General features: G+C 35.9%; 1 non-coding gene across 1 annotated transcript; it reads left to right on the forward strand.

Moving 5' to 3' along the window:
• Nucleotides 1–12643: 12643 nt before the first annotated feature.
• On the forward strand, nt 12644–12799 carry LOC114913041 (5.8S ribosomal RNA). The gene has a single exon (XR_003799065.1). It is a non-coding gene; the product is annotated as a 5.8S ribosomal RNA (ribosomal RNA).
• Nucleotides 12800–27241: the final 14442 nt, after the last annotated feature.

Below are 27241 nucleotides of genomic sequence, written 5' to 3' on the forward strand. Positions count from 1 at the left end.
AATGATTGATTTTAAGGATGCGGACTAGAGGGTTTGAGGCTGATATGGTTTAACTGTGAGAGTAGAGATTTAAGTTAGACTTTTATACTTAATGTTATATTTGCTTCTAAAAATTTTAAGATGCAAACAATGACTCCCACTAATTTTTTGGATCTTTCCACTCCCTAAGAAGAAAATAAAAATTCTAACGTGATAAAAGATTCCTAGTGGGTGTTGCGGTTCCACCGATATCATGCATCTCACCTAACAGTTATTGGTAACATGCACATCGATGCACAAGCAACTCTTTGTGTAGATGCTTCTTTAAACATGTTGCAGCGACTTGGTCTCTAAGTTATGTAGTTTCACCTAACAGTTATTACCCACACTCCTTAGTTAAGCCCGACCCACTATTCACAAGCAGGTGCAAGGCCATCATTGGTTCCCTCACCTAATAGTTATTGGGCCCAAACACATCCTTATCTTGGAGCAACTCTTTGCTAATAGAGTGGTTGCATATTTTCGATGCAATTGAATCACTGTGATCAGTCGAGAACAATCAACATCGGTAGCACGTCCATACATCTACAACGATGGAAGACCTATTGACTTAATATTTATGAGGAGGTTTAGATTTAGGTCTCATCTAATCAGTCATCATATGATCGATCTAATTAGCATGGGCTAAATCAAATCGTCAAGCAACCTTATTCAAGACTCAATCTTCCAAATTGACCAGGTAAGTGGAGATCGGTGGGTCAATTGATCCAAACAGGTTAGCTCAAGCAAATCGGTCAAACCATCAAGTCAAATTAGGTCTTTAGGTTAATCGATTCTACATATGAGATTCAATCGATTCGATCAACAATAATTGCATGATCATTTAACTTAATTGATCTGACTCTAATCAATACTTGACTCAGTTCGATCAATTACTTAATTAAATTAGACCCATATGACTCAAATCAAAAATCTTAGATACAATCTTATTATATGACCTAATTTATGAATTTTTCATAACCAAAACCCTCATGCACAAACATAAATTTTAGATTCTAAAATCAAATTTTAGATCTAAATTTATTGCATGAAAGTAAGTTTTAAATCATAAAAATAATTTTCAGATTTAACATACAAACATATATCACACATATATATATATATATATATATAATTTAGATCTAAATAAAATTCAGATCTATTGCATGATATCATATATCTCATATACTAATTATGGATCATATCAAAAGTAAATTTATAATCTAAATATATAATTATATATCATATATATGAATTAAAATTTAGATCATATAAAATTTCAGATTTCATGTATACATCTACGTATCATATAAATATGAACTAGAATTCTTTCTAGATCAAAATTTAGATCTATACATGCTTTTATATATCAATTATATGCTCTAAAATTAAATCTAAGATTAAATTTTAAATTTAAAGATTCATCTATATATCACATGCATCAAGAAAAAATTAGATTTTAAAATTTTTTTCAAAACATGTATGACAATTTTAACAAAATGAAACTTGTGGCTCTAATACCACTATTGGAATTCGAGGTTTGGGACATGCATGTGTATTTCAAATTTTTATTTTTTAAATATCATAGTAAAATATAAAATTAAAATATTTTTAATCTGAATCATGCATGCATAAAAATATAAAACCACAAGGATCTACTTCATGCTAAAATTGACATATACTAAAATTCAGATTTTGATCAGATCGCATACCTGTTTCACAATCTTTTTTTTTGAATCTAGATCTAGAAGAAAAGATATTTTTTTCTAACCATACAAGTATCCAACCTCTACTGATATCCACTCAGGATCAGCTTGGAACAGCCTTCTAGAAATTAAATTTTTTTTTCTAAAAAATTTAGCTTGCTGAATCTGAATAAAGCCTGAATCACAATCAACACTGATCTCTTTCCTTAATCTTCTTCTTCTCTTGCCTTTCTCCTTTATTTTGTGCTGCTACCAGCATGTGAAAACCTACAAACAAGAGAGATCAATCAGTCTTGGGTGTGGAACAATATGGGATATCCCAAGTGAAGGGATGTGTGGACGTCTAAGGGGAGGGGAGAAGGGAGAGGAAGAGAGGGCATGGGGGGTCTGTTGGATATATGTCTTAGAAATCAATCTTGACTGATGCATATCATATCCCTAAGATATAATTTTATACTTATTGGATAGTTAAATTATCATTCATTTTTATATGTCCATGAATTATCCAAGAAATCAATAAGATGATGACACATTCTCAAAGAATTGAGAATTTGAGATATGTGTCATTAATAGTTAATTCCTAAATTACTCTTGATCATAGAATCATCATGAAGATGGTGATTGATCTGGATAGACCAGTGTACGGATCAATTTCTCTAGATAGATGGGTCTCGAGTCTGCAGTGTAGAGATACTGGAGTGAGAGTGTAGGTGGTTGTTAGAGAACAACTAGCACTGAGCGTAATCAACATGAGAAGTCACATGGATGTCTGCTCACTCGTTAGTGATTTTTTTGATACTACAGTTATATGACTGATCTTTTGATCTGAGATGATACTACTGTTCACAGTGAGACTGCTAGAGTTTGACTGACACATCAATATGGATCTCAATGAGCTCTTATAGTGGATGTTGGCGACAGTTGGTCCACTGTAGGAGTAGGGTGTGCATCAAGATGTGATCTATTGATCCTAGCAGAAGAGAGTAGTCCTATAAAATTTAAGAGGCTAAGCCCTTAAGTCTATGACTATAGTAGTGTGATTGATGGAAAAGAGTTTCTATAGAGTCACATATGGACTCAAGCTGATTGAATCTATCATATGACCGATGTTAAGATTTGACAATTCATCCATGACCTGCCATCTAGTTGGGACTCATGATAAAGGGACTGTATCATATGTTAAATATATCTAGAGGTTCATCTTTTATTCTACTGGGTTACCACTACATACTGTTAGGTGTCACTAGTGGATTGTGAGACTCATAAGTATCATTTTGATGATCAATGATCTTTAGTGGGCTGAGTTAGAATTATTTCAATTCATTGAAAAGAGTTTCAATGATATTATGATAGAGATTACAATATATCTCACTACCAGACAGAATAAAATCTATGAGATCACACATAAAAGAGATTTTTAACTGATCAGATGGTTGAATTATGATTATGAATCATAACAGGATTTGATTATCAATTTGATTGATAATTGATCTAATGCAAATATTGCATAGAAAGATTAATTAGCAATATGATTGCTAATTGACTCAATTTAATTAAGCAATGAGGCTTGTATCAAGTCCAATTTGATTAGATTTAATTTAATTTATTATGGGTTTGATTTGATCAACCCTATAGGGCTATAGGATAACCTCAAAAGGTTCAGATGATTAGTCTCAGTTGAATTAAGATTTGGGTTTGATCTAATTTTTAATTAGACTAGGATGTCTAAATTTTTAATTGGACTAAGAATCTTTATTTTCATAGGTACACCAAATTTTAATTAGATTAAGATTAAAAATTGAGTTTGACTCAAGCACCAAGAAAGAGTCCAATTGGACTAGGATTTCTCCTCCAATTAGGAGACATCCAATGTAAATTAATTGAGCTCCAAATTAGATTTAAATTTCTATTTATTTGAGTCTAATCTGATCCTAATATGATTAGAATTAATTAATATTTTAATTAAATTTAAAATAATAATTTAAACAAGAGTCCCATGATCATGAAATTTCTTCTTTCCATGCGCCACAAAAGGATCCCACACCAACCTAATTCATGCGCCCAAAACCAACCCACACCCACAAGCTTTTGATGCCATATTTTCCCTCCTTATTAGCATGTAAGAATGAAAGAATTTGCTCCCTTCTTACCATGTAAAATCTGGGAGAAATTAGTTTTACATGGGCGGCACAAAAAGGGATAGAGTCCTAGATGTTTTGGACTCTATCTCCTATCCAATTTCATACTCCATCTTAGCCTATAAAAACCCCACCATATGGGATGGTGAGAGAGGGATTAGGATCAGGTTGGGATGCCAAAAAAAAGGGGGCTTGTGCATGGAGAAAAAATCAAGGAGAGAGGAGGACGGTGTGATGCTTCTTGGCATGAGGTGAGTAGGTCCTTATCCCTTCTTTATTACAAACAACCAAAAGTTGGTTGTTAGAACATCTTATCTCCTCCCTCTTATCCATGTTTAGATATGGATGTCTCCTCTTCCCTTTGTCTAAAAGTTGGATAAAATTTTTACATCTCTATTGTAGAGATTTGGTACATAGATTTTAGGAAGAAAAGAGAAGAAAGGGTTCTTCTCAATCTCTAGGATAGAGATCAAGATCTTCCTATATCTTCTTGTTCTCTAAGAGTATTTTAGGAGAAAAGAAGATTTTCAACCATCAAAATATAATCTCTGTAAGGGAGCTAGCACCCCGATGAGATTAAAAGGCTTCTAATCAGATCAGTGTCTCGTGTGGATATCCATAGAGGCCGAACGTTTGTGTGACTAAAAAGAACCTTTAAAGGATATCCATGATCATCTATTCATGTTGAAGATTGATTCATATCCAGGTATATTTTAAATTTATTTTTTTCTATTTGATTTCTATATCTGAATCTTATCTCACATATGATGATCGTGTTTATGGTTTGAAGATTTGATCTTATGCATGTTTAGATTAAATTAAATTTAATCTAAAAAAATTTTAAATTTTGCTACGTACTTGTTTTGAAAAATATGCATGCATGAAACCATAAAACTCCAATAGGATCTCTTTTATGGCATGTGGGGTGCTGGTTGGATGCTCTAGGGATCTTAGGGGAGATCCCTTTAAATAGGCATGAGGATTGAATCCTATTCAATCTTATAATACAAGTCCTACTTGCATTGGGTTTCTTAATAACTTAAATTATCCAACTTACTTTAGGAGACCCTTTAGGCGCCAACAATTGGGACCCTTTCACCCATTATTTCACACCCCAAAATACACTCAAGGGACATCCCTTATAAGATCAAGAGGCCCTCTAATCATAGGACATACCCAACTTGATAAAATCAAGGTGGCGTCAAAGAATAACTATCAAAAAAATTAATAAGAGACTTGCATCCTTAATTCATATGATCTAAAATTTTAGACACCCAACAATTGGAGTCTTATGAATCTAATTCATGTAGGTTATTAGCAAGAATTGGATCCAACCATGTGCTAGCAAGGTTACCTTGAACCCAATTAGATTTTTCTAAACTCAATTGACACGTCATAAGCTCAATTACTAATTTTCGACCTAATTTTTTTATTGTGTGACCCCATAGGTTCAATTCTATCTGGTAGTGAGATATACAATGATTTTTATCAAAGTATCATTGAAACTCTTTTCAATGGATCGAAATAATTTCACTCTAACTCATCAAGAATTATCGATCCAGAACAATCCTAGTGAGCTCTCACAATCCATCAATGACACCTAGTAGTATATAGTGGCAACCCAATAGAACTGAAATAAATCTCTAAATGTAGTTAACGTGTGATTCAGTCTCTCTATCGTGAGTCCAGACTTGATGGCAGGTCATAGATAAATCATCAAACCTCAACATCAATCATATGATAGATTCGATTAGCTCAAGTCTAGTTGTGATTTCTATGAAAATTTATTTTCATTAATCACACTACTGTGATCACAGATTCTTGGACTTAGCTTCTTAAATTCCATAAGACTACTCTTTTCTATCAAAGTTGATAGATCCCATCTTGATGCACACCCTACTCCTATAGTGGATCAACTATCATCAATATCCACTACAAGAGCTTATTGAGACCCATATTTATGTGTCAATCAAACTCCAGCAGCCTCACTGCGAGCAACAGTGCCATTTCAGGTCAAAAGATCATTCACACAACTATAGCATCAAGATGATCACTGACGATCGAATAAAAATTTAAGTAATCTCTCGTATAGTTACGTTCTGCACTAGTTATTCTCTAACAACTACTCACACTCATTATCCAATATCTCACACTATAGACCAGAGACTCATCTATTATGAAGGAAGCAATTTATGTGCCAGTCTATCCAGATCGATCACCATCCTCATGATGATCCTATGATCGGAAGCATTTAGGAATTAAATACATATCTCTAATTCATAACACTTTGAGAATATGTATTAAAACTAATTTTATAGATGATTCAAAGATACATCACATTTGAATAAAAAATAAATTTATCTTTTTATTGATCAAATCAATGTATTAAGTACAAACTTATATCTTAGATTTATTACAATATGTTAGCCATATTGGCTTCTAAGACATACATCTAACATATTTCTTATTACTTTTGATGAGATAAATAATTTGATGATAATGTAAGAAAGATTCATCTAGACATCATTGATGTGGAGATATTCGTCGAACATCATTGTTGTGGAGATTGAGAAAATGCATGAATCAGAGTTTCCAAAATGGTTAAAGGAGCATGTAAATTATATTCATCAAATTTAACTTGTGCCAATTGAAGTTGGATGAGATGATGTTGAATCTTGACTGGAAGTTGTTAATGTTTTAAGCCACCAAAAATGAAGTTCATGACCCTCGACTTCACATGTTGATTCATGGTCCATCTAAGGAAGTACAATGCTACAATGGCTATATGGTGGATGGTTAAAGGTTTCACACCTATTCATATGGACAAAACAGGTCCACAATGAATAGTGGTGTATGTGTTAGAGGCAACAATTATGACGAAAATGAATGGGATTATTACGGTATTGTGGAAGAAGTGTTCAAAGTAGAATACATTGGACATAAAAACCATGTGGTGCTTTTCAAGTATTGTTGGGTTGATCTTATATGAGGAGTTGGAGTTGATGCAAGATATGATATCGTTGAGGCTAATCACAAGTCGAGATTGAATGCATATGAGCCATTTATATTTGTTAACCAATCACAGCAAGTATAATATACAAAGTATCCGACTTTCAGGATCAAAGATAAGAATGATTGGTGCATATTTTGTAAGGTGAAAGTAAAATTATATCCTGCTGAGGTTTATGATGATGAATCAATAGAGGCACAATCAGACAATGATAATTATTACCAGTTGAAGAAGCGAGAATATTCCTTCTCATTTGAATAACGACCTTGATGAAGTCCTAATCCTTTCAGATCATGATCATGCAGAAGAAATTGATACAAGGGAGGTACTTATTTATGTTGACGACAATGATGAGAAAGATGTAAAAAGTGAAAAGAAAGAAGACCATGATGATGAGAATGATTTTGGCAAGCTTGAGGATGATACTGGGAGATAGAGAATGGAGAGTCAAATTTTGACTCAAGTAGCGATGATGATGACTCGAATAATGAAGATGAGATGGATCTTGATGATTGATGCATAGGTATTGTTAGCACTTTTCGTTCTTTGTGAGTTTCTATTGATATACTATATGTGTACCACTATAACATAGTTGTGAGTAGTTTTCATTATTATTGAGTTATTTTTTATTTTTTATTATCATATATTTTTTATGTTTCTTTAATATGCTTTTTTAGTGTACCATGATAAGGGGCAAGAAGACTTATTGTTCATCAACTAGAGGAAAAGAGTGACACATAATTCAAAGGGGATTAATAGATACTTGGTGCAGTTGGAAGGTGTGGAAGTAGATCCACCGCCACCTCCAACATAACCTACACCACCAGAGGTGCCACCCCAGGCATATTACTTTATCCTATTTTGTTTTGCATAATAGAAAGTATATCTTTTTATTTTTTAGCAATCTTGTTGCTTTTATTTCTAGGTGGGGATTCGAGTAGGGCTCTTTTAGTGACGATCCCATCAACTCATGACACACAATCAGCACCACCCACAAGCATATTGCTTTATCCTATTTTGTTTTGCATAATAGGAAGCACACTTCTTTATTTCTTAGTGATATTGTTGCTTTTATTTGTAGGTGGGGATTGGAGTAGGGCTCCCTCAGTGATGATTCTATCGACTCATGACACACAAGCAGCACCAGCCACAGGCATGTTATTTTATCCTATTTTATTTTGCATAATAAAAGGCACACCTTTTTATTTCTTAGTGATCTTGTTGCTCTTAATTGTATGTAGGGATTCGAGCAAGGCTCCCTCAGTGATGATTCCATCGACTCATGACATACAAGCAGCACCACCCATAGGCATGTTACTTTATCCTATTTTGTTTTGCATAACAAGAAGCACACCTCTTTATTCCCAAGTAATCTTGTTGCTCTTATTTGTAGGTGGGGATTCATGTAGGGCTCACTCAGTAATAGTCCCATTGATTTATGACGGACAATCAATGCCACCTACCATAGATACATCAGCATCAGGAGCCATAGATATATCGGTAGTGCCAGCAACAGTAGACACAGCATCAGGGGGAGACACCCTGATACAGACAGAGGATGATGCATCTATTCAGATTGAAATTGAGTTAGAGCTTGTATCACCTCATAACCTATGAGCATGATTTCCATTTCACTTCTCTTTTTGTATTGTGCAAAGAGCTTGAGGATTTTTTTGCCTTTGTTCAAATATATATATGTGTGTGTGTATAATATATATATATATATATATATATATATATATATATATATATATGTGTGTGTGTTTAATACCTCTTTTTGTTTTATTTGGTTTAAGAAAAAATTTCTATCCTGGTGGTGCCGTTCATTTCATCTCGCAAAAGATCTTGCATCATCTTCCTATGGATGGTACTATATGGTCGAAGTATTCTTTTGAGATAAAGGATATATTGTTTGATGAGTTCATGGTATACATTAGATAATATTTATTTCTTGTCTATATTTTAATTTTTGATTGTTCATGTTTAACTTTTTTTACTATTTATTAGTTGATATGACATAGTTGTATTGTTTAATTGTAGAGGAAATATACATTTACTGTTGGTATTGATCGTGCTCTAGTGCGACATGTGTGGGAGATTGTTGCGGGACCCCGACTCTGCCATATGCTTTTTCTTATAAGGAAAGAGACGAAGAAAAAGAACAACATTGATTACTTGGCTAAGATGATTGATAATCTACCTGATGGTTTGACCACTATAAAGTGGAGAAGTTTGACGGAATGGAAAAAAGAAGAGTGGCAGAAGAAGTCAAAAATTAGATCCAAGGACCGCAAACAATCAACCCTGATTGCCCACACCGATGGTTCGGCTAGCATGACCACCCACAGTAAGCATTTGGTTAGTATTTTTTTGTATACAAGCATCCTTTTTTTTTTCTATTCCTTTTTTTCATAGTTCAGATCACCTTGTTGTTCTCGCAGTAGAATGGGAAATTCTTTTTGTGTTTTTTAATGACTGCATGATTTACCTATTACCTTTTTTAGTTTCCAAGATTTTTGCCGGTTTATCTTGCGTTTGATTTGCACCTTTTAGTTAAAGGAGATTCACTACAAATTTTGTTTAATTCTCTTATATGAAAAGCTTTCTGGAGCTCAAAATTAAGTAACTCCTCTTACTGGAATTATAAACATGAGAGTGATCCAAGAGATCTGCAGATCAAAAAGTGTGAAACAGGATATAATGAACCTTCATGAAATTTTGTGTCCGCTGAGATGGCTTTTGCTTAATCGGGAGGCTCTAATTGAAAACATGTGACTGATGATGCCATTGTATATGAATGGAGGTTAAAGTCATCTCACTGATGAAGTACTTCTCTGGAATTAGAACCTTCCAGTTGCATAGTATTCTCAGTATGGGTAATGTTTAAGTGGTGATTTGATTGTAGATGATCTAGAGGATGGCATGATCTAGGCCTGATCATACGAGAAGTATGATTCCTCTTTACTTATCTATTTTGCTCGAGTGGTCCAAATGAAAACAAGCTATTTTTCCATAAGGTTATGTTATGCATTTATAAATCAGATAAAGTTAGTTTGTCTCCAATTTATGTGATCAAGCTCTGACCAAGCTTGTTCCTTGTTTGGCCTGGCTCTTGTCAAAATTCTAGTTATGACCAATCAAACCAATTTCATACCATGTAATTCTGTCAATATTTGTTATATGTGAGTCAAAGATAGTAATGTGCAATTTGTTTTTCTTGGTCATATAGCTGATGGTGGATAGTTGAATGACAAACCCAAACAAATTGTAGCAGTGCAACCCAAAGGGAGCCTTCTCTTCCTCCACTTCTTTGATTTTCTAATTTTTGGCTTTTTGAAGATTTGTTTTTTAAGGGCTTTTTTTAATTTCTTAACTTATAATTAAGTTTCTTCTCACAGTTTCTTTTTGTGGTTTCTAAAGAATTCATACTGTATTAGGATTTGGAGGCTAATGAAAGATTGGGGTTAGGGATTATATTGCTAGCAACTAGATTTTGATTTTGAGAACACAAATTCTCCACTTTTCTATTTGCATTATCAAAGATCGGGGATTGATTGCTTGACGTTAGGATCTATAACATTTTTAGAGGTTTTGAACAAGGATTGTTATGTTGATATCGGGCTCCATACCGGTTGCCTGATAGCACAATTCATTATGCTTTCATGCCATTCCAGGTTGGGCCCGTACCGACATGGCTTGTGGGTAGATGGAGAAAAGGGGGGGCAGTTGGAGAGGTAGAGGGAAAGGGAGGGAGGGAGAGAGCAGAGTGGTGGACCGCTAGTGGAGGGTTGGCAGGAAGGGTACAGAGGTGGCTCCACCCTCCAAATCCCCGTTTCATTCAAAACAAGCCTCTCAGAGGGGGGTACTTTTTTTATTTTGAAGAATTTCAATGAAGTCAGTGACCCCCTTGCAGACTTCAGTCAATTTTTTCAAAATAAAAAGAGCCCCTTCATGCCCCTCTCAGGCCTTCCACAGCCCTCCACTGGCTGCCCACCACCCACCCTTTATCTTCCTCCCTCTCCCTTACATTCCCTCGGGTTTTAATAGATACTGAATTACGACAAACAGAGGCATATGTTCTACTAAACTATGTGGTAGAGGATCCGTCCAGCTTGTGGCACCTCTAACTTGGTCAGAGGATAGAGAGCTCATCCACATTCAAAGCCACTCGTAAGTACCATATCTTCATTGAATATATTTAAAATTTAATCATTTTAGAATCTAATATTTATTATTCAAAATCAATTTTGTAGCACATTTAGAGAGCTTAGGGTGCCCTTTGTGATCGATGGAGCACTGAAAAGTACACTGATAGGCGGCGAAGGGCACGATAGAATCAGACTATCCAGTAAGATCCGATCAGACACACTGGCGGCTCCGTTGGCACACATGTTGTGACTGATAGATTGATAAAAATTCTACACTTAAATTAATTTCATATTGAATTGATCATATGTATATTTTAATTAATTTAATTTTATTATTTATTTATTATAGACATGGCGGCTGGATCGTATACTAGGGCGGCTGCAAATATGGGAGGCTACACACCAGTCTAAGAGGACTGATGATTACTTAAATCTTAGATCTCGACAGATCATGGTAACAACTTAAAATATTATTTATTAAGTTTTTATATATACTGGTATGTATAGACTAATGAATTTTTAAACTATATCGACGGATTATATGGAGTATTTCATATCGCGGCACGATGAGGACCCATCCTCTCAGCCCCTCTTTGATCTTGAAGGATGGCTCAGGGCTATCTGAGGGACAAGTAAGAGTTGAGTCACAGCAGGTAAGTCTATTAATAATTTTTTTTATTTATTTTAAATTTTTATATTTAGAAGCTTCACATATTTAGGCTTAAGTCTGAAAAAAAAATCTAAGGGATAAAAATTCAATCTAACCATCCAATCGATAGATTAAGGGTGTCTATAGCTTCATGTCATCGAATAGAATGTGTAGGAATAATCTGTTCGAGAATCGAAGTAGTATATCAAAATATATGTCTCCATATCGATATATATACTTTCGTATCAAAATTTATTAATAATATTTTATTTTTTCATTATAGAATATTAGGACATCCAGTTCTCATCCACCAGCTGCTAGAAAAGACGTACAGGAGCAAAAAGAAGATGAGGAGGACAATGGCAGGGGTTCAAGGCCAAGCCACCATCAAATTGGCTCTGGCCCGACAGTGCCAGAATTAGATGTTCTAGGCCACATGCATGCTACACTAATGTATTCAACGAGTCTATAGCCTTAACCGATAGGCTCGGGTAATATTCAAAAATTTCATCATGATGGGGATAGATCATTATAATTGTTAGTCTTTAACGAGAAATTCCTAATAAGCACAAGTCATCAGCTTACATTGATTATGTCCCTTTCTTTTGTACACACCACCCATCGCTTCTACTGATTGAATGGTCCGATAAAGTATTCGGATCACGACGATGCGAGTGGTCTGCCATCTGTGATGTCATAAGAAGTCCACTAAACCTTATCATTTAGACCTACTGCGTCGCCCTCGCCCAACTCCCCCCATTGCATTCGCCTCAAGGCTCGGACCCCCGCCTGATAGGGCACAGAAGTGCAACCGCAACATGCAATGCAGGGGGTGGTGGGTGGACCAAACTCGATGCAGAGGGCACCAAGGATCTGGAGCGCTGAAGCGGGGCCACCTCTGATGCTCGCCCATCATCATTTGGGTGTCGGGAGGGTGGGGGGCACCATCGTGGATGGAAGCCTTACACTGTATTGACTCTCGACAATGGATATCTTGATCCTTGCATTGATGAAGAACCTAGCGAAATGTGATACCTGGTGTGAATTGCAGAATCCCACAAACCATCGAGTCTTTGAATGCAAGTTATGCCCGAGGCCACTCGACCGAGGGCATGCCTACCTCGGCGTCATTACAAGTGATGCTTCGATACCCTGGGTGCTGTGACAAGCTCTTGGGGAAGCCAGATGCATTCACTAGCTCCCCGCACCCCTCCCGATGTGGCAAGTTGAAGAAGAGCAGGCTGCTGGTGGGGGCGGACATGGTGGATGGTGGACGCTCATGTGATCCTGTTGTCGTGCCATCGGACCCCAGCAAGAGGAAGATGAGCAGTCAACCTTAGGAAAGAAGGAGTCAACCCCAAGGATAAAGGAGTCAACTCTGGCGCACTGGAGAAGATTGGCATGCAGTAGGAGTCAGCCCTCGGGTAGATGGAGCCATTTTTGAATAATTTCAATTATTGTATTTGCTTTTCATACTTGCCTTGCATCATTTCAATTATTACATTATTTACTATATTATAATTTATATAATTAATTTATGAATCTAATTATTTTAATTTTTAGAGATTATAGATCATATCTTCCAGAGGCTAGAGCCATCACGATGGAGGAGAGATCTCTCATGCAACCAACTTGCATGGTTCTGCACTACACATACCATGTGGTAAACTCTAATACTTTAGATATTCTCTTTTATACTATTTTATCTTTTATTATATAATATAATATTCTTTATGATATCTTGATACTCTCAGGTTCAGACAACATGGGATCATTGTAACCCCACAGTCACATGGAGCAGTGCCCGACTCTCAGAGCAGATAAGTCTATCAATAATTTTTTTTACTTGTTTCAAATTTTTATATTTAGAAGCTTCATATGTTTAAACTTGAGTCTGAAAAAGAGACCTAGGGGATAAAAATTTAATCTAACTATCCAACCAATGGGTTGAGAGTGTCTATAGCTCCATATCATCGAATAAAATATGTAGGAACAATCTATTCGAGAATGAAAGTACTATATCGAAATATATACCTCTGTATCAATATATATACTTTCATATCTAAACTTATTAATAGTATTTTATTTTTTTTCATTACAAGATACTGGGACATCCAGCTCTCATCCACCAGCTACTGGAAGAGGATGTACAGTAGCTGGAGAAGGAATATGAGGATGACGAGGAGGATCTCACATAATTTTTTTTAGATATGTATGTAATTTTGATACTTGTAAAGTAGTATAATTGATAAAATTATATAATTTATATTTTTAATATAACATAATTAATTTTATATTTATAATTATGATAAATAATTATTATTTTATTTATAATAAATTTTAAAAAATATAATTACTATTATTGTGATTAAAATAGATTTAAAAAAATTTAATTATAAATTTTAAAAAAATTACAAATTATTAGTGACAGTATTAGCAACAGAAAATACCATCGCTAATAGTGTTTAATTAATAAAAATATTAGAGATGACATTAGCGATAGAAAATATCATCACTAATAATTTTTACTTAAAAAAATTAAAATAAAAAATATTAGCGATGGCTTGATTGTCGCTAATACCGTCACTAATTATGCATATTAGCGACGGACATATTGCCATCGCTAACAATAGTACTTAGCGACAATCTTATTTTCCATGAATTTTTAGCGACGGGAGTCTGTTACTAATAGTATTAGTGATGAAAATTGGGTTATTAGCAACGACAAATGACCGTCGCTAATAACCTATTTTCTTATAGTGTGCCAAGCAAGAGAGCATAATACTAACACATAAATTTTATAGTGGTTCGATGTAATCCTGCATCTACATCCATTTTTCAAGCTCCTCTTAAAAATTTTACTATAATCAACTCGATTACAGTGCATTTATTTTATCTGAGATCATAAATAAATTTAATTAATTTTTCAAGATCATCGATCACAACCTATACACTGATTATTTTTCAAACTCACAATCAATCTAGTTAGTTCTATGGACTTACCAACCAAAATCTAACAAGTCCAATTTTGAGCTTGGATGGACCTAATCCTCAATTTTTTTTTCTCCAAAGAAACTTGTAAAGAAAACAAGATATAAGATATAATTTTTAGCACAAGTAAAATAAAACAGAAAAAGAACTGTTTGAAACTCGTAGAAGTGGCTATAAAATAGCTCTTTTGAAGTTTCACTTCTCTTCAATGGATGCTTGAGAGGATGTAGATGAGGTTGGAGAAGATCACTCTATGAAAGCTCTCAAAATAATACACTTAATCCTCTCTTTTCTTCTCTTTCAATGGTATCCAATGAAGCTCACAAAAATGAATATTTTGCCCTTCAATCCCACTAATCTTCCTTTCCAAATTGATTCTTTAGCTTTTAATAGGCTTGATATTTAGCTAGAGAATGAGTTTTGGTCATTGAGAGACTTGGACTAGTCGTTGGAGTGAAAAACTAGCCATTAAAAATAATTCTATGTACTTCTAAAAATTCTATATAACTAGCCGTTGGACTTAAGATTTGAGTTGAATCGAGCTATCAGCGAGTCCGCTCGAGCCTTTTTCCTAAAAATATAGTTTTCTGTCTTTTTCTACAACTTCAACTCAAGTAACTTGAGTCAACTCGAGATGCTGCTTGATGCTTTGAATTTTCTATTTTGAAATATTTTCTTTTTGCCATTCTGTGTTGAAGTCAACTTGGATAGAACTTGAGTCGACTCGAGGGTATGCCAGTTGAAACTGTGGCATACCGAAATCTTCTTTTCTTCTATTTTTCAACTTAAGTCAACTCGGATGATAGTCAACTGAAAAGTTCTGAATATTTTTCTGCATAAGTGATTTTTTGACTTCAACTTCTGAGGGTTTCTTTCACATTGATTTTTATGGTCTTTCACAGCATATAGGCTTTCAAAAATTTTTCATTTGTATATTATTTAGGTATTTGGATCCATTCTTTTTTTTGATTTAGCTTTTTTTGAGAAAATTTTTTCTATAAATAATTTCTTTATTTTCAGCACTTGAAAATTTTTATATTTTCTCGTGAACACATGATTAGTATCATAATCACTTAAAGTTTTGAAATCATCAAAATCAATCACAGGATCAACAATATAGCTTTTTGATGCCTTGTATGACTTTCTGTGAATATATATGACATCCTAAATAATATATATGACTTCTTATATATATGACTTCTTAATATGTTATATGACTTCTTCTAAATATATATGACATCCTGAAAAAAATATAAGACTTCCTATTGTTATAGGAGGTCATACCACCCCAGCTGATGTCCTTAAGATCAGACTCATGAGTTCTCAGATTGACAAGAATATTGATGTAAGGCTTGACTGTGGAGCTCATCAGAAGACTGACCTCATCAGAAGGTCGAGATCATCAGAAGGCCACTTCATCAAAAAGCTGATAGCTGAGCTCATCAGAAAATCGATCTCATCAGGAGGCCGACCCCATCAACAGGCTGATAGCTAAGCTCATCAGAAGATCAACCTCATCATAAGTCCAACTACAACATCATTTGGATATGTGGTAACAGATTATTATTTGAGGTAAATGTTCTCTCATATTACATCGGCCCATGACCGACCTGCCTCTCCAATATCATCTACTAAATTGACTTAATCAAGAATTGCTAATAAGTGGGACATAGTTTGATTCTAGTTTCCATCAGCTTACATCAGTTTCTGATTGATTTGATTACTGACACTCAAGGCATGGTGCCCAGTTCAGATAGCTACTGATGTCAGTTATCCCATGTCGGTCTGTTACCAATGTACCACTATATTTACGGATGATCATCTGACAGCTTGTTGAGAAAAATATCTTGAGATTCGATCCATAATAAGCTAAGAACGAGGTTCAAGATAACGAATGGAATTCAACGAGCTTAAGATCAGTCCAAATAGAATTCAAATGGAGGAGATATATGCACAGGAGCAGTTGGTACGGCCCACAGGCCATCGAAGGGGCCATGGGCCGACGTAAGCCGATGGCGGCATGAGTTGGGCCCAATAGTGTAGAGCATTAGGCAGGCCAATGTGAGCGCAGCCCACGAGCACGAGCGCCAGCCCCCTCGGACCACCATGGACCATGATCTAATGCGATCTACCATATGGTAGGTGGATCAGATGGTAGGGATTGCTCTAGGAGTGATCCGATGGAAGGAGATATTGGCACTAACGGACAGTTGAGATGAGCTTCAGGCATAATTGGATGGTGGTTGAGGAGATTGCGCAATCCAATGGTGAGCAATGCATGTGGTGGAGATCCAACGACCATCGTCAAGCACACAATCTAACGGCTGGTGCGAATGCATGATCAGATGGTTGGTGATGCAGTCGATCAGGATCGAATGGTTGGGATCAGATCCACCTCTGATCAAGACTGTGGGCTCATAATCTGCATGATTGGATGGCTCTAGTTCAAGCCAGTCATGATCGGACGGTCCAGAATTGATCTAGGGTTTGTTTTGGACTCGATATCCTAGTATAATACTGTTTTAGTAATTTTGGAGCCTATATAGCTTCGATTAATGAGCCATTTATTATGAAGGATAGCTGGTAACATCCTGATTATGCAGAGAGGCTTCAAGAGAAATTTTAGAGGACTTTTATAAAGATTTTGAAACTTTTTGTTGAGAGATCTTTGTACAAGAATTGAGTGGTGAGTTCTTCTTGTATTTATTTGATTTTTTTTTTCTTATAGTGAAGCTTACATGCCCCCTGAAGGTACGCTTGAGATCAATCCACATTACCTTAATTGGTTTGTAGTATTTTTCTCTCTTTCTTCTTTCTTCCTCCCCCAATAAGTGGTATCAGAGCACAATAATTGGTATCAAAGTCTGATTATCATGGATAAGTGGTACCAGATGATCCAGACAAAGATGGTGTTGATCAAGTTAGAAGATAAAGAAGACAAACACAATCAAAATGGAGATCAATCAATTCGATGGAAAGAGTAATTTCTTCTTATGGCAAGTGAAGGTGAAGGACGTGCTCATCCAACATAGGTTGATCGACGCTCTCTTGTATAAGAAGAAGTCAGCCACCATAGAGGAGAAGACCTGGGAGTGGCTACAGATGCAGATAATGAGTATCATCCACTTGTACCTGATGGATAAGATGGTGATTCAAGTACTTGGTGAGACTTTCTCGATGGTGCTATGGTCGAAACTCGAGATGTTGTACATGACGAACTCCCTCACCAATACTCTCTTTCTCTAGAGACAGTTCTACCAACTACAGATGGACGAGGGATAGAGCATACAAGAGCATTTCAGCCACTTTCAAAAGATTCTCATCGATCTTCTCAGTGTAGGTGAGAAAGTTGAGGAGAAGATTAGGGCATTGGTCTTGCTAACATCGCTTCTCCCTTCATATGAGTCCTTGGTGACTGCTCTTTTAGTGAGAAAAAGCACCATCAAAATAGATGAGGTCACCATAATGATTCTCTAGAATGAGGTTCTCAGGCAGAAGAATCAGGCTTCGAGCTTAGATGGTGGTAACTCAGCTTTGACGATTTTTGAAGGAGCAAATGACAGCAGACGGAGTGGCAAAAGTTGCAAGGAGGACAATCCAGGTCCAAGACAAGGGACCGCAGTAAGATTAGGTACTACTGGTGTGACGAGTTGGGGCATCATGTCAGAGATTGCTTTCAACTCAGAGATCGGATGACTGCTACTGCGGAGACGACCTGTAGTGAGTTAGAGAATGATGTCCTATTGATATTTGATGAGATATCTACTTTTTTTCAGTAGTAGATCTTAGATTCTACATGTACCTATTATGTATGTTGCAAAAAAGAGCTATTTGACTCTCTGGAGAGCAGTGAGGGCACTGTTTATCTATTGAATGGATTGAGCTGTGCGATCAGAGGCATCGAGATGGTCAGTTAGAGGATACATGATGGTACAGTGAGGAGATTGGGAGAGATCCGATACATACCTAATTTCAGGAAGAATCTTATCTCACAGAGCAAACTGGATTAAAACAGCTATAGGTGGATAGCTGGTGATGGAATCTTGAAGATTATACATAGCGATAGGATTATTCTGGAGGAGAAGAAGAGGATGAGAGGATATTACTACCTAGTAGAGAGTCCAATTTGAGGTGGAGCTTCAGGAGCTAGGGGGAGTCCAGTGCGAGGTAGAGCTCTAGGTGGAGGTGGATCGAGCATGAGATGCGAGATTCGAGAGGATGAGAGGTGATATCACAGAGTGAATATAGTCCATGATGGAAGTGAGATCGAGTGGCCTAGCTCGACTCCAACATTTGCCCATCCATGAGATAGCAGGCATGTCCCAAGATGTGGGGGCGAGACAGATCATAGACTCTTAAAGACAGATGGAGGCCAAATATCAAGTCGAGATGAAGATTGTTGAGAAAAATATCTCGAGATTCGATCTATAATAAGCTTAGAACAAGATTCAAAATGATGAACAAAATCTAACGAGCCCAAGATCAGTCTAAACGGAGTCTAGATGGAGGAGATACGCATGTGGGAGCAACTAGTATGGCCCATAGGCCGTCGAAGGGGCCACGGGCCGGCCCAGGTCGACGGCAGCACGGGCTAGATCGGGCCCGACAATGCAGTGCACTGGGTCAACCCAAGTGAGCGCGGGCGCCAACCTGCTCGATCTACTGTGGACCGTGATCTGGTGCGATCTACCATGTGGTAGGTGGATCGAATGATAGGGATTGCTCTAGGAGTGATTCGACGGTAGGAGATATTGGCACTAACAGATGGTCAAGATAAGCTTCAGTTATGATCAAACAATGGCTGTAACTGCAGAATCCAATGGTGGGCGTCGCATGTGGTGGAGATCCAACAGCCATCGTCAAGCATGCGATCTAACGGCTGGTGTGAATGCATAATCGGATGGCTGGTGATGCAGTCGGTCGGGATCGAACGGTTGGGATCGAATTCACCTTTGATCAGGATTGTGGGTTCATGATCTATGCGATCGAATGGCTCTGGTTTGAGTCAGTCACGATCGGACAGTCCAGAATTGATCTAGGGTTTGTTTTGGACTCGATATCCTAGTATAATACTGTTTTGATGATTCTAAAGCCTATATAGCTTTGATTGGTGAGCCATTTATTGCAAAGGGTAGTTACTGATATCTTGATTATGTAGAGAGGCTTCAAAAGATCTTTTATGAGGATTTTGAGGCCTTTTGTTGAGAAATCTTTATACAAGGATTGAGTGATAAGTTTTTCTTGTATTTGTTTGATTTTTTTTCTCTCATAGTGAAGCTTGCATGCTCTGTGGAGGCAAGCTTGAGGCCAATCTATGTTACCTTGATTGGTTTGTGGTATTTTTCTTTCTTCTTTCTTCCTCCCGATAAGTGGTATCAGAGCACAACATAGCTATCCAGCTTAGTCGTAACTAACTTTCAGTTATATTCCAGTTCATTTGCTATGTGGGCAGTTGCCCCACGATCTCTGCATAGCTAGCCATTCTGTTACAATAATCTAATGGCTTAATAGATCTCTAATGGCCTAACAGATTTTTAACGATCTAACAATCTTTTCTTAAGGCCTAAGCAAGCTCTCTCTATATAAAGAGAGACAAGGTGCTCTCCAAAGGGTAAGTCCAAGTCAAGTCTGAACTCACAGAGACAAAACTCTACTAAAATTTTTACTGAGGAACCAGAGTTCTCTCCACTTAGAGTGTAGGAAACCAATAGACATTTCTAGCATGCTTTTTAAAATTTTACAATGGAATACATATTAGATTAAACTATTTAATCTAATAAACAAACTTTAGATCTAATCTTAAGCGCCTACCCTAGGATCTATAACATATTATATTGCATATATGAGATCTGAAAAAATAAAAATCAGCATGCAAGATCATATCTAAACATGTACTAGTAAATCATATCTACACCATAGATCATATCTATATCAAGTATGAGTTCAAAACTCATTATCTAAGCGTGGGTAGCAGATCAATGCATCTGAATCTCATGGATTTGAGATTTTTCTAGTTACTGAGAGCCGCACAGGGTATCCAGCCTCTATGGATCATCCACTCGAAGCTCTACGCTAATCGATCTCACCGGGAGTGCTAGTTTGCGCGAAAATTCTGTTGATGACTGATGTGCTCCTTTCTTCGAATCCCTCAAACTCTTTCAAAATTGAAGAAGAAATACGAAGGAGGATGTGGTGATGGAAGTAGGAAGGAGAACATTATTGTCTCTTTGATTTCCCTTCACCTAAAACCCTAGATCTAATCTAGGTCTCTCACCAAGAGGAGATAGATCTCCTCCCATCTCACATGCCAAAGAAAGACCACCCACCCCAAACCTCACACCCCACTCTGAGAATAATCTCATGGTAATTCTCCCCTACATTTTGTCACACAAAATTGAGGGGGTTTTTAAGGTTGGTGTGGAGATGAGGATGAGACCAAGTTCAAATCAAATTTGAATTAAGATAAGGATTAAGTTTCAAGTTGAATTCAAATCCAATTTAAATTTAAATTGAATCAGATTTTATCCTCATCCAAGAAGGGCGAGAGAGATGATGAGCACCTCTGATTTGCATGCATAAACTTCACACAGAATCCAAGTTTGCATGAAGAACAAGTGGGCATGGGTTTAGGGTGTCGCATGGGTAGTAGTCCAATCCTTTTGGATCTAGATTGTTCCAATTAGGTTCAAATCAAAACCATTTGGTTAGACCCAAATACCTAATCCAATTAGGTAACAAATTATCTCAATTAAATTCTAATCAAATTAAAAATTAATCAAGTCTAAGTCCTGATCAAATCAGAAATCAATCATCCTTAGCGATTAGATCATCTCATAATCTAATCGGATCAAACCTAATTGAATCCAATTCAATCAGATTTAAACTAAATCATATTGCTCAATCAAATTGAGCTAATCAGTAATTTAATTATTGATCAATCCTCCTATAATTTACTAATCCTTAGCTAATTAATTTATCACAACTTTTGCATAAGGCTAACTATCAATTATATTGATGATTATACTCTCGAACGATTCTCAATCATTGATCAGCCACTTGATTATATAGTAATTTTTTTTGAGTATGACCCCATAGGTTCGAACCTAAATCGGTAGCATAAAAATAAATTTTTATACTAATCGATGTGACCATCAAGCAATGGTACCCGACATCTGGATAGACTGAATGTTTGCAAAGCAATATTCAAGAATTCTAGACTATGGTTACCGTATAATTCATCTCTTTGACTTTCAGTGCTTAAGATGACTCAGAGTTAAATTATCAACTCATAATTAGTATATCCATAATGTGTCTCAACCTCATAAATTCTGTAACTCTCACAAGGACTATTCTGATCAAGATTTTGCTGAATTGAAATATAATGTAGCACTAACTTCTGAAATCAGGAGTGGTCAATCCTATCTTGACTCATACACCGACTTAACAAGTACTTGACTATGTTCAAAAATCTTTCATCACTAAATTAAAAATTTAGATAGTCCGATATCAAAGTATAGTGAGTTGCTTGTAAGTCATTATGGTGATCATAGATTGGAGGAACACTTATACTTATATCCTTTGCGAGCAACTCTTGACAGTAGAGTACTCCGCAGTTGGATCACATTCAATGAGATGTACTCCTACATCTCACGTATATCCTATATTAGTGTTTTTACACTCTTTGGTTAAGAAGACAACCAATCTATATAGCACACAATGATCTACACCTGATATAGTTATCGTCCTAGTAATAGCATATCATTTGATCACGAATATATTTAAGAACTAAATGATAAATCTTCTTTTATCGATCAAAATAGTCCTAAGGACTTTATCACAATACAAGAGTTCATAAAAGAAGATGTACAATTTGTGATGAAAAATTTAAATAATTTTTATTTATTAAAATTTATATATAATTATAAATATGAGCTCAACCATCAACAGACTAACGATTGACTTTATAACATAATTTTCAACAACTCTCACTTCGACTAAAGCCAATTGGTATAGTATCGTAAATCCATCTTCAATTTATGATTATCGAACTCCTTGATATCAAGGGCTTTAGTGAATGAGTCATTAGGTTCTTTTTTTCGTCGATCTTCTGAAACTTGACATCATCTCGATCCACGATCTTTCAAATCAGATGGTAGTGGCATAGAATATGCTTGGTGCACTGATAAGACTTCAGTTCCTTCGCTTGAGCAATGGCACCAGTGCTGTCAGAGTACAGCAAGATCGGACCATCGATGGATGGTGCCACTTCAAGCTTGCCAATAAACTTCTGCAGCCATACAGTTTTCTTCACAGCATCAGATACTGTGATATATTTTACCTCGCAAACTGAGTCAGCCACGGTGTACTGCTTGAAATTTTTTTAGCAGATCGCTCCACTATTTAGGATAAAGATGTATCTTGATACGCTCTTGCTATCGTCATGATCTGACTGAAAGTTGAAATCTATAAATCCCATAAGTTTCAAGTCAAATTTCTCATAAACGAGCCATTAGTCTTTAGTATTTCTCAAATACTTAAGGATAACTTTTACGATCTTTCAGTGGTTCTCATCCAGATCAGACTGATACCTGTTCACTACCTCTAATGAGTAGGCAATATTCGATCTCGTACATCTTATGATGTATATTATAGATCTCACTGTCGAAGTATATGGGATTTCACTCATATGCTCTCTCTCTTGAAGAGTTGTTGGATAATCCCTCTTCGAGAGAGAAATTTTATGGCCTCTCGAAAGATAGCCTTTTTTGAAATTCTCCATACTGAACCACTTCAGCATAGTATTGATATTCGTGGATTGAGATAATCCAAGCAACCTATTCGATCTATCTCTATAGATCTTCATCCTTAGGATATAAGATGCTTCTCCCAAATCCTTCATAAAAAATTGAGACGACAACCAAACTTTTATTTCCTATAATGCAAGGATGTCATTCCCAATTAAGAGATATCATCCACATACAAAATAAGAAATATAACTACAGAACCATTTTTTCACTTGTAAATATAGAGTTCTTCTCCGTTCCTAATAAAGCCATACGTTTTGATCATGTTATCAAAATGTATGTTCCAACTCTAAGATGTCTGCTTCAATTTATAAATAGATCTCTAAAGCCTGCATACCTTAGACTTATCTATGGATGTAAACCCTTCAGATTATATCATATACACCTCTTCTTCTAGCTCTCCATTCAAAAAAATAATTTTCACATCCATTTGCCAGATTTTATAGTCCAAATATGCCGCTATCGCAAGCATAATCTGAATGGATTTGAGTATTGCCATAGAAAAAAATATCTCGTCATAGTCAATACCATAATATTGACGATATCTCTTAGCAACTAAATAGACTTTATAGGTCTCCACCTTCCCATCTGTACTCTTCTTCCTTTTGAAAATCCACTTACACCCTATGAATTTTATCCCTTCAGATGGATCAACTAATGTCCATACATCATTGACCTTCATGGACTCCATTTCGGACTTCATAGCCTCAATAATCAGAATCAAATCTCTGCATTGCATCCATATAGGTGATGGGATTCTTGTTGTTCTAATTGAGTTCAATAAGATCACCATCTCAAACCAAGAAATCATAGTATCTATCTGATTAAGTGGTACTCTATCAGATCTCCTTAATGGTGCATCTACAATGGGCTCAAGTTTTGATATAATCAACTCTAGTTCTGTAGGTTCACTAAATTATGTCGGTTCTTCTACCTATCGAACTTCATCAAGTTCACTCTTAGTAGCATTAATTCCTTCCCCAAGAAACTTCTTTTCCAAAAAGACAGTCTTAAGGATAACGAACACCTTTTATTCATCAGCAAGGTAGAAATAATACCTTTTAGTTTCCTTCGGATACCCAATGAAAAGATATTTGTTAGATCTAGATCCGAGCCTATCTATTTTCAAATGCTTGACATAAGTCGAATATCCCCAGATCCTAAGGTGTAAGAGCACTGGTTTATGCCCAGTCCACATCTCATATGGTATTTTACTTACAGACTTATTTGAAACTTTATTAAGTACATAACAAGCCGACTCGAGTTTATATCTCCAAAAAGAGATCGACAAACTAGCAAAGCCCATCATGGATCAAACCATATCCAACAGGATTTGATTTTTTCTTTCAGACACGCCATTGTATTGTGATGTTCCAAGAGGGGTCCATTGTGAGAGAATCTCATTCTTTCTTAAATATATCAGAAACTCACTAGAGAGGTATTCACTCCCTCGGTCAGATCGAAGAGTTTTAATACTCTTTTCAATTTATTTCTTTATCTCATTACGGAACCATTTGAATATTTCAAATGATTCAAACTTATGTTTCATCAAGTAGACATACCCATACCTAAATAGATTATCAGTGAATGTAATGAAGTAGTAATACCCACCTCTGGTATTTGTATTCATCGATCCACATACATCAGTATGTACGAGACTTAGAACTTCATAGGCCCGTTCACCTTTTTCTGTAAAAGATGACTTGGTCATCTTTCCAAGAAGACAAGACTTGCAGGTTGGCAATGATTTACAATCATTGACTTCAAAGATTCTCTCTTGGGTCTTCTTGTTCATCCTATTCTTATTAATATGATCTAGTCTATAATGCTAAAGACAAGCATTCGAGACATTATCTATCCTAGGGTGTTTATTTGACGTGTATATTATACTAGGCCGTGATACAATGTAAATACCATTGTTTAATTATCCATTCATCATAGTAACACTATTTAAAATGATATCACAAGAATCTTTCTTTATTGAAATTTCATAACTGTTCTTGGCCAATAGGCCTACAGAAATTACATTCAATAAAAAATTAGGACAAAAGTGACAATCACTAAGAACAATGCATGAGAATTGAATACAAGCTTAATAATTTTTAAAGCTAGAACTGGAATAGATCTTCTATTTTCAATATTCAGAAATTTCTCACCGTCTCCAAATCTCCTACTGACCTGAAGTTCCTACAATGAATTATAAATATTAATAAGACTACCAATATCTAATATCCGGATCATAGTATGATAAATAGAGAAGTTACAAGGTATTATCATATAATTATTTTGCTCAGCAACTGCTTGCTTTTTCTTCTTATTCAACTTTTTTGGTTCAAGAGAGAAAATGTACTGAGGATAGTTTCTCTTCTAATAATCTTGCTTCTTATAATAGAAGCACTCTGCCTGACTTTGGTCAGACTTGAACTTCTTGATCTGAACCCCAACATGCTGCACCTTTTTTTTTTCTTTCTTAAAGGAATGATGTCCCATTGAAGAAGATCCTCCCACTAAATTTTCTATCTCCTTATGGAGCTGATGATCTTTTTCAAAAGTGTACAGCAACCTCAGCAAATCCTGGTAGTTGTCAACAGGCTTCATCATTCGATAATGATTGAAAAAGGAGAGATAGGATTTTGGTAAAAAATTCCAAATCGCATCTTTCTCAAGCTGTTCATGTAAAGGAAAGCCATGCTTGCTCAGGCATTTGATCTGTTCGATTATGTACAATATATGATCAGTGACCGACGCCCCTTCCTTCATTTGAGCATTAAAGATGGCACAACTAGTCTTGTGTCATTCAACATCGTCGAGAATGTCGAAAGATTCATTTAGTACTTGTAATATTTTCTCCGATTGAGCATTTTCGAACTTGTGACTGAACTCATCATTCATTGCAGCCTGCATAATGCAACGCACCATAGTGCGATCGTTGAGCCACTTCTGATAAGTATCTCATACCACACCGCACGCATTTAGAGCAGACTCCTCTGATGCTGGATCCATCAATACATACAAGATCCGTTCATTCTCTAGGATTATTTTTAATTTTTGATACCAACTATCAAAATTGGGTCCCATCAACTTATCACTGTCCAATAATGATTGAAGTGATAAGGTGGTGGCCATAACTACATAAAAGAAAAATCAAAAACCTAATTAGTATATGAATTATTAAGCCTAAAGACTTGGACTTTAGTCTAAAGATTCTCTCACTATTTTTTATTAATTGGTAGCCTCTACCTCCAATTCAAAAAATTATCTTAATTCTTTAGTGGATACTAGAATCCACACAGACTACACACGGGCTCGACTTTAACCAGCCAACCCATATGCATCTATGGACAGATTTTTAACTAATTATTTATCTAAACAACTTTTAATTATTAATTTTACTCCAAATTATTTTTCAGTAGGTTTTGGTCTGCAAGTTCTGGTTAGGTCAACCATAAACATGACCATACTCAGTGCATCTAACTAACAAATGATTAGGCCTGACTTTGGCCGGCCAACGTGACCACCTATCAAAGAGACACGACTGAGTTATCATATTATAAATGATAATTTTAATAGCAGATAAGCACCAGGCTTTTGGGCCTCCAATGATTATCAGACTAATAGATCCATTATCATCTAACTTAATGGGAGGCTATGATCTAGTTATCTCTATAACTATTTTATTTTATGGATCTAATAATTTAAAAAATTTGATTAATATATTTTAAGAGAAGAGAAGAGATTGATCACCTAATCATAATTCTTCCACTGACTTCACCAAGT

The sequence above is a fragment of the Elaeis guineensis genome, chromosome 15 (assembly GCF_000442705.2).
Source record: "Elaeis guineensis isolate ETL-2024a chromosome 15, EG11, whole genome shotgun sequence".
In the NCBI taxonomy this organism is placed as follows: domain Eukaryota; kingdom Viridiplantae; phylum Streptophyta; class Magnoliopsida; order Arecales; family Arecaceae; genus Elaeis; species Elaeis guineensis.